At 43.3% G+C, this 9,357-nt stretch overlaps 1 pseudogene; it reads right to left on the reverse strand.

Moving 5' to 3' along the window:
* Nucleotides 1-3,829: 3,829 nt before the first annotated feature.
* On the reverse strand, nt 3,830-5,143 carry LOC149468327 (uncharacterized; annotated as a pseudogene).
* Nucleotides 5,144-9,357: the final 4,214 nt, after the last annotated feature.

The following is a 9,357-nucleotide window of genomic DNA, read 5'->3' on the forward strand; positions in this document are numbered from 1 at the left end:
TTTACTTTTTATTGGTGGTTCAGTGTGAAAGTAGCTACTAAAACCCTTTCTTAGACTTCAGATGGTGCTGGGATCCATCTCCAAGTAGAAGAGCTTTGGTGGCTCATTACTTCCTAAGTCACTGGGGGAAAAGCATCTGAACACCAATTTTCCAAGTCTTGCCACAGATTCTCAATTGGATTTAGGCCTGGACTTTGACTGGATCATTCTAACACATGTATATTCTTTGATTTAAACCATTCCATTGTAGCTCTGGCTGTATGGTTAGGGTCGTTGTCCTGCTGGAAGGTGAACCTCCGCCCCAGTCTCAGGTCTTTTGCAAACTCTAGCAGGTTTTCTTCTAAGATCGCCCTATATTTGGCTCCATCTACCTATCAACTCTGACCAGCTAGTTTTTCCGACACACATAGCGTTTTGCTTTTAGGCCAAAAAGTTAAATTTTGGTCTCATCTGACCAGAGCACCTTCTTCCACGTTTGCTGTGTCCCCCACATGGCTTCTCAGAAACTGCAAATGGGACTTATGACTTTCTTTCAACAAAGGCTTTCTTCTTGCCACTCTTCCATAAAGGTCAGATTTGTGGACTGAATGACTAATAGTTGTCCTGTGGACAGATTCTCCCACCTGAGCTGTGGATCTCTGCAGCTCCTCCAGAGTTACCATGGGCCTCTTGGCTGCTTCTCTGATTAATGCTCTCTTTGCTCAGCCTGTCAGTTTAGGTGAATGGCCATATCTTGGTAGGTTTGCAGTTGTGCCATACTCTTGGATTGAACAGTGCTCCGTGAGATGTTCAAAGTTTGGGATATATTTTTTTTTTTACAACCTAACCCCGCTTTAGACTTCTTCACAAATTTATCCCTGACTTGTCTGGTGTGTTCCTTGGCCTTCATGATGCTGTTTTTTCACTAATGTTCTCTAACAAACTTCTGAGAGCTTCACAGAACAGCTGTATTTATACTGAGATTAAATTACACACAGGTGTACTCTAATTAGGTGACTTCTGAAGGCAATTGGTTCCACTAGATTTTAGTTAGGGGTATCAGAGTAAAGGGGGCTGAATACAAATGCATATCACACTTTTCAGATATTTGTAAAAAATGTTGAAAACCATTTATCATTTTCTTTCCACTTTGTGTTGGTCTATCACAAAAAATCCCAATAAAATACATTTACATTTTTGGTTGTCACATGTATACCCGGGTTTGAAGAGCCTTATGTCAGATTTGGGCCCTAACACTCAGACCAGCAGGGGAGGATTTGCCAGAGTGTGCCAGACCATTGTTCTTGTATTGCCCCTTAGACAGGACCTCCCAAAATATACTGATAAGGGGTTATTCACTGATCTGTTTATTACAAAGTGTATGCAATATTTTGCAACTGTTTCACTTGCTTGTTGTAGTGATTAATGCCATAGTAAATTTTTAGCTGTTGAATTGTGTATTGGTACAATAATCATTCACTGTTCAGCCTGGGTGGGTCGATGAGTGTGGTGCTGCTCAGAAAGTCATCAGCAATGGGAACAGGGAACCCAAGAAACTATGGTTCATATACAGCCACACACATGACCTGAGTCATAGATTGGTTTAAGCATGGAGCCTTCAAACTATGGATATCCTTGGAAGAGGACTGCTCCCTGGTACCACTCTCAGGCCTCCCCTGGATAGGTCAGGCAATTCCCAGCTACCCCTACTTAAACATCCTATGACAAGCACTTAAAAAAAAAACATCCTTAGACTTACCGGTGACTATTTCTAGGATCCCTTCAGGACAGCACCTGGAGAGAGGCAGCTCCACCCATAACACAGGAAACACCGCAGCTTAAAAGTCCACCTCTTTCACCATGCCCTCAGTTATAGCTGAGTAACCTCTGACATGCTGGAAAACAGAAAAAACAGATACCATGCCAACCACAGAATTACAGACATAACAAAAAAGGAGGGTTAGAGGCTGCAGTCCTGAAGGGCTCCTAGAAATACTGTCACTGGTAAGTCTAACTAAGCATTTCTCCCCTCACCCTTCAGGACAGCACCTGGAGAAGATAACCAAGTAACTTACCCTTAGGGTGGGACCACCGCTTGCAGGACCTTCCTGCTAAAAGACTGGTCTGTCGCAGCCAACAAATCCACTCTATAATGGAGTATAAATATGGAGAAACTGGACCACGTAGCCACTTTGCAAATCTGTTCCGGAAATATACCAGCCTTTTCAGCCCAAGAGGCCGCCACCGATCTTGTAGAGTGTAATGCAACCTCCACCCGAGGTACTTTGTCTAGTGCCCCATAGGCTTCTTTGATGGCCTGTCTGAGCCATCTGCCCAGAGTACTGTTGGAGGCTCTCCCTTGCAGTTTCCCGTAAAGAGTGTAAATAAGGAGTTCAACTTTCTAAACCCTTTTGACACTTTCAAAAATCTCAACAGACATCTTCTCACGTCTAGCGTGTGGAACGCCTCTTCCCCCAGAGTAGCTGTAGGTGTGCAGAAGGTAGGCAATACTATTTCCTGAGTATGATGACAGGATGAGGAGATCTTTGGGAGGAAGCCCGAATCCGTTCTAAGGACCACCCGGTCTGGAAAAAGAACTAAAAAAGGTTTGAAAATTGACAGCGCCTGGATCTTTCTTTGTGAGACCCTGTAAAACTAAAGACAGATCCTATTTTGGAAAAACTAACTGAAACTGGCCTGGTCCTGGCCAAAGCTTTAAAAAAAAAAAAACTTAATAATTAGCGCCTCCTGGGATAACCTCTTCTCCATTAAAGCAGATAAAGCTGCTACTTGAGATTTAAGGGTGCTTGCAGCTAGGCCCATCTCCATTCCTTCATGGAGAAATTCCAGGACTGACAACTCTGTTCACCTGGAAACCCTTCTCTGAACACCTGGAATTATACCTTCTCCATACTTTCAGATAAAATTGCTCTAGTCACTTCTTTCCTGCTCCAAAATCTCCCTCCTAGCAGTCCACTTCTGGATGCAGCACTGGCCCCTGGATCAGCAAACCCTTTCTGACTGGCAGTGTCCAAGGGGGTCTGGAGGACAGGTTCTGAAGGTCCAGAGCCTTGTCTTCCCTGTGAAGGGAGAAAAACACTGATGCCTATGTGTTTAGGGGGCTTGAAAATAGGTCGACCTGAGGAACACCCCAAGCTTCCGTGATCAGCTGGAACACTCCCTGATTCAATCCCCACTCAGATTCGACTACTTTTCTTCTGCTGAGGAAATTTGCCAGCCAATTCTGCGAGCCTTTCAAGTGAATGGCCGAGAAGAAGGCCAAATTCCTTTCTGCCCAAGACAGGATCTCTAGAGCCAACTCCGGGAGACCTCTGCTCCTTGTGCCCCCTGCCTTGAAATGTAAGCTGCTGCTGATGTATTGTCCGATAGGACCTGAATTTGCTGCCCTTTCACCGACTGATGAAAGGAAAGAAGACTCAGCTGGATGGCTTTCAATTCCCTCCAGTTGGAGGATTTCCTGGCCTCCGCTTTGGACCATGGGCCCTGTGTCCTGATCTCCAAAGTGGGCTCCCCACCCCCATGCACTCGTGTCTCTCGCCAATCGTTTGGCCTTTGGAAATTACCATGGCAGGCCCCTCTCTAAATTGGACAGATCTCGCCTTCACCAAGTGCCCTCTTTACCTTTGGAGTGATCTTTAGAAGCATGTCCAGCGGATCCTGATATGTCCACTTTCGCAGGATGTCCCCCTGCAGGGGGCAGGAATTGAATCTGTCCCACTGAACTGCTGGGGTGGCGGCGGTAAGCAGCCCCAGGACTGACATGGCCGCTCTGACCGACACCAACAGGTTGCACTACACCTGCTTCAAGGCCGACTGGATCCTTTCTATTTTATTCCGGAAGGAATATCCGCTGTTGAACGGAATCTATGATATAACCCAGGAACCTTATTCCCTGGGCTGGAACCAGGTTGGACTTTTCCAAACTTATCAGCCATCCAAAGCTTCTCAGATGAGCCTGAGTTGTCGGACGATCCAACAGCAGCTGTGTCTTGGTTTCTGCAAACATGAGTAGATTGGCTAAGTATGGCACCACCAAAATCCCTCTCAACCTCAGAGGTTCTAGTGCTTCTTCCATGACTTTGGCGAACACCCTTAGAGAAGATGACAGGCTGAAGGGTAGAGCTCTGAACTGCAGGTGCCAGATGGACGATTCCAGATTGACAGCCAGTCGGAGAAACTTCTGAGAAGATTGAGCAATCGGAATATGAAGATAAGCATCCCGCAAGATAAATAGTCACCATGAAGCAACCCAGGGATAGCAGCTTCCTTACTGAAAACATTGTATCAATGCGGAAGTGCTTGCACCGAATGGACCTGTTCAGTGGCTTTAGATTCAAGATTGGACGGGACATCCCTGAAGGCTTTTGGACTAAGAAGATGTGTGAATAGAACTCCCGACCTTCTTTTTCCCTTGGCACCTGAATGATGACCTCCTGCTGCATCAGTTACTTCAAAAGGGATGTCATTGCTGAGACCATCTCCTGACACCTTGGGAGACTGGTCACACAAAATCTGGTTGGTGAGGTCCGAGAGAACTCCAGGCCATACCCCTGGGACACAATATTTCTGATGGAGGCACTTGATATTGCTTCTTCCCACAGTGAGAAGGCCCAAAGCCTCCCTCCCACCAAAAGAGAGATGTCATTGGCTCTTGGATGGCCGCTCTGGGGGTCTGAAGAGTACCCCTCCTTTTCCCCCGATTCTCTGGAAACTCCAACTTCTTTTCTGGGTCTGTTCCTTATTTCTTTAGGTTTGAGAGAAAAAAAGGACGAAAATTCTTTCTGACCGGTTGCTTCTTACTTTTCGACGGGAAAGCCTTTTTCTTATCCGCCGTTCTATCCACCGACTCCATATCCGGGCTGAAGAGCAGGTCCCCAGAAAGGGGGATTCCGCATAACTTCACCTTGGAAGCGGAGTCTCCCGACCAGGTCTTGAGCCAGATGGTTCTAGCCGAGTTGACCAACGCTGAAGACCTGGCCATCATTCTGATAGATTCAGCCGATGTGTCAGCCATATACTTCACGGCTTTTAGCAGGACCGGGAAGGACTCCAAAAGCTCCCTCCTGGAGGTCCATGCCTCGACATGATCCCTCGGCTGTTCTAACGAGCACTCCAAATTTCTCGCCACCACCTTGGAGGCCATAGCCGGCTTGAAATTGGTCAGGGAAGAGTCACACACTTTAAGGAGCGAGTCTGCTCTCTTAACCATTGCATGCTTCAGAATGTGTCCTCAAAAGCCAGGTCCGTGCATCTTGAAATCTGCGAGAAGGCCGCATCCAACCTCAGTTTCTTATTCCAGACCAGGGACTCGTCTTCCTCAAAGGGAAAGCTTCTTAAGGATTTGGAGAAAAAAAAGGGCCCCTTTCTAGATCCTTCCATTCTTTCTTTACGGAGTCTGATAAAACCCAATGGACCGGGAAGACTCTATGTTTAGCTTGTCCCAGGCCTTGGTACATTTTATCGTGGACTGACAGCTGGACATTCTCCTCCTGGATCTCCAGCGTAGTATACAGTGGGGATCGAAAGTTTGGGCACCCCAGCTAAAAATTTGTATTAATGTGCATAAAGAAGGCAAGGAAAGATGGAAAAATCTCCAAAAGGCATCAAATTACAGATTAGACATTCTTATAATATGTCAACAAAAGTTAGATTTTATTTCCATCATTTACACTTTCAAAATAACAGAAAACAAAAAAATGGCGTCTGCAAAAGTTTGGGCACCCTGCAGAGTTAATATCTTGTACTGTCCCCCTTTGCCAAGCTGAGACCTGCCAGTGTCATGGATTGTTCTCAATCATCGTCTGGGAAGACCAGGCTATGTCAATCTCAAAGGTTTTAAATGCCCAGACTCATCTGACCTTGCCCCAACAATCAGCACCATGGGTTCTTCTAAGCAGTTGTCTAGAAAACTGAAACTGAAAAATAGTTGATGCTCACAAAGTTGGAGAAGGCTATAAGAAGATAGCAAAGCGTTTTCAGATGTCAATATCCTCTGTTCGGAATGTAATTAAGAAATGGCAGTCATCAGGAAGAGTGGAAGTTAAAGCAAGATCTGGAAGACCAAGAAAAATATCAGACAGAACAGCTCGCAGGATTGTGAGAAAAACAATTCAAAACCCACGTTTGACTTCACGATCCCTCCAGAAAGATCTGGCAGACACTGGAGTTGTGGTACACTATTCCACTATAAAGAGATACTTGTACAAATATGGTCTTCATGGAAGAGTCATCAGAATAAAACCTCTTCTACATCCTCACCACAAAAATCATCGTTTGAACTTTGCAAATGAACATGTAGACAAGCCTGATGCATTTTGGAAACAAGTTCTGTGGACCGATGAGGTTAAAATTGAACTTTTTGGCCGGAATGAGCAAAGATACGTTTAAAGAAGAAGGGGCACAGAATTTAATGAAAAGAACCCCTGTCCAACTGTTAAGCATGGGGTTGGATCAATCATGCTTTGGGGTTGTGTTGCAGCCAGTGGCACAGGGAACATCTCACGAGTAGAAGGAAAAATGGATTCAATAAAATTTCAGCAAATTTTGGATGGTAACTTGATGCCATCTGTGAAAAAGCTGAAGTTAAAGAGAGGATGGCTTCTACAAATGGATAATGATCCTAAACACACCTCAAAACTGAAGGTTTTGCCATGGCCTTCACAATCTCCCGACCTCAACATAATTGAAAATCTGTAGATAGACCTTAAAAGAGCAGTGCGTGACAGACAGCCCAGAAATCTCAAAGAACTGGAAGACTTTTGTAAGGAAGAATGGGCAAAGATACCTCAAACAAGAATTGAAAGACTCTTGGCTGGCTACAAAAAGCGTTTACAAGCTGTGATGCTTGCCAAAGGGGGCAGTACAAGATATTAACTCTGCAGGGTGCCCAAACTTTTGCAGACGCCATTTTTTTGTTTTCTGTTATTTTGAAAGTGTAAATGATGGAAATAAAATCTAACTTTTGTTGACATATTATAAGAATGTCTAATCTGTAATTTGATGCCTTTTGGAGATTTTTCCATCTTTCCTTGCCTTCTTTATGCACATTAATACAAATTTTTAGCTGGGGTGCCCAAACTTTCGATCCCCACTGTATACAGTAACTGTATGTAATCTTTTATTGCATTAACATAATTATCTAATGACACATCAGTTATTGTATAATAGAAAACTGAACTAGTAAATAAAGTCACAATGCACAGACTAAAAAATTAATTTAAAAAAATCAAAGTGAATTACAATTTAAATGTAAAAGCATAGTGAGGTCATATTTTAGTTACTCTGGGGTTTTTATGTGATTTTTAAAAGTTTAAATGCTTGTTCTTTCATACATTTATGGATATTTGCTGATCAACTGCTAGGAAGTAATTTGTATTTGCCTCTTTCATCCTTCATTCTATCAAGAAAGAAAATGTGGAGAGGGATCCCCTTCTGGGAATACTAGCTGCCTTGATGTCATGCCAACTACTCCTCTCCCCAAACCCCAACCACCCTGTTATACACAAACCTGTAACTTTGTGTGTGGATCAGGAAATTCAAGGCACTTAAGTCAGTGGGACCTCATAACAGCCAGATAACTAGCATATTCAGGTATATTTTGAGCCACAGACATTCAGTAGGCAATACTGTCCCCTCCTGAACACCTGTTTTTCTTCAAACAGGCTTATTGAGTGGGAATACCACAACACAACTGTGAGCCTAGCATTTGGCTTCCAGTTGTGGTGCAGCCCCATTCAATTGAATATGTTGCATCCAGCTCCGGTACTACCCGCCAAGTGCAAAGTGGGGGGATTGATCATTTTTGCAGCGCTGCAAAGCAAACCATCACAGCCGCAGCATATGGAAGGGGGTGTCCATCTGCCTAAGGGGGGGGGGGGTGTCATGGTAAAATAGGGATCAACTGTCTACACTTAGCCCACCACATCAAATAAAGTATCTGGATGGAATTCAAAGACCAAAACAGCTCAAAGAGCATTGCCAATGCAATCAGTGGCCTAGTCCAGATTATAAGAGCGTTGGTGAAACAGGCTAATGTATTTACTTTGTGGTACACACTTACCAACCAGGAGAGGTATGGATATTCTTATTCTGATAAAGGCTATTTTAAAGAGGAATCATGATATAAGCATATTCGATAAAGTATTTTAAATTGTATATGCAGGTTTACACTATGATTTATTCTAAATATGGTGGGCATCGGTGGATTGGTGAAGATTGATGGTTATACTTGAAAGCTGCTATATCTGGATGACATCTTGATCTGATCCATGAAACTGTGATGATCCTTTGGTTGAAGCAGAATTTGTGATAATACCCTCGCCGGGAGGTGTAAAGGCATATTATTTACATATTTTTGGTAAGGGTATTCACTCCGTACACCATAGATGTGGACACAGTGTTTCACATGCTGTTTTTGGATGCATATTTTTCACTGGATTGATTCACTGGCACTGTTTTGACACTTTCACTTTTCTCACTATTTGTGATCACTCATGGTTGTTTGCGTTTATCACATTTGTTTATATATATTTTACTTAAGATAATGCACTGTGTGATTTTTCTTTTTATGTTGAGGTTTCTTTGTGAGCCATTGAAAGGCTGAATATGAAGATTGATGACTGAAGTTGGCACAGAGTGACTTTTTATAATATTATATTTATTTTTACAATAATTATATTTATTTAAATTTTGTCTATTTTTGGACTTTTTTTTTATATATTTGTGTGATATATACTTTTGGGAATATTGGTATTAGTATATTCATATTCACATTTACCAACCAGCTTGCAAAAAAATAAATAAAAATAGACTCAGTCTAACAATTCATATTAAAAACAGAGGGTATTGTTTGCACACATTTGCAAATATATGAGGAAGCCGTAGTGGCTATGTCAAGGCACCTATGTGTACTGCAGTCCTAACTCTATCGTTTTCAGAGTTTCCCAAGTTGGAGCATATATAGCAGTGGTTAGATTGAGGGCAAGTCTGCCTGGAGGAAGCCCACCCTTCCTTAAAAGCACAGGGATGCACTGGACAGCCAGCAAAAGCACAATGGCAGATGAAGGCATCCAGTATGTCCCTGCAACCAGTTCAACCAACTATACAAAAAAGTGGCAACCACCCCAACCTATAACCAGCCTCTACAATAAGGTGCACATGGAAGAGCAACGCACATCTGTAACAAACACAAATTTCCCAGGCACAAGGATGCACGCATGCCCTGCAAAAGCACCTTACGGCAAATGCTGTTTATAGATTGGGGGTGGTTGCCACTTTTGTGCACATTGTGTGCTACAGATCTTTTACATAGATAGCAATGTTGTTCACCTTCTTACTACATGCAACATGACAGAAGCG

Source organism: Staurois parvus, unplaced genomic scaffold (assembly GCF_062004578.1).
Source record: "Staurois parvus isolate SC_StPar_1 unplaced genomic scaffold, SC_StPar_1.0 ptg000089l, whole genome shotgun sequence".
Lineage (NCBI taxonomy): Eukaryota > Metazoa > Chordata > Amphibia > Anura > Ranidae > Staurois > Staurois parvus.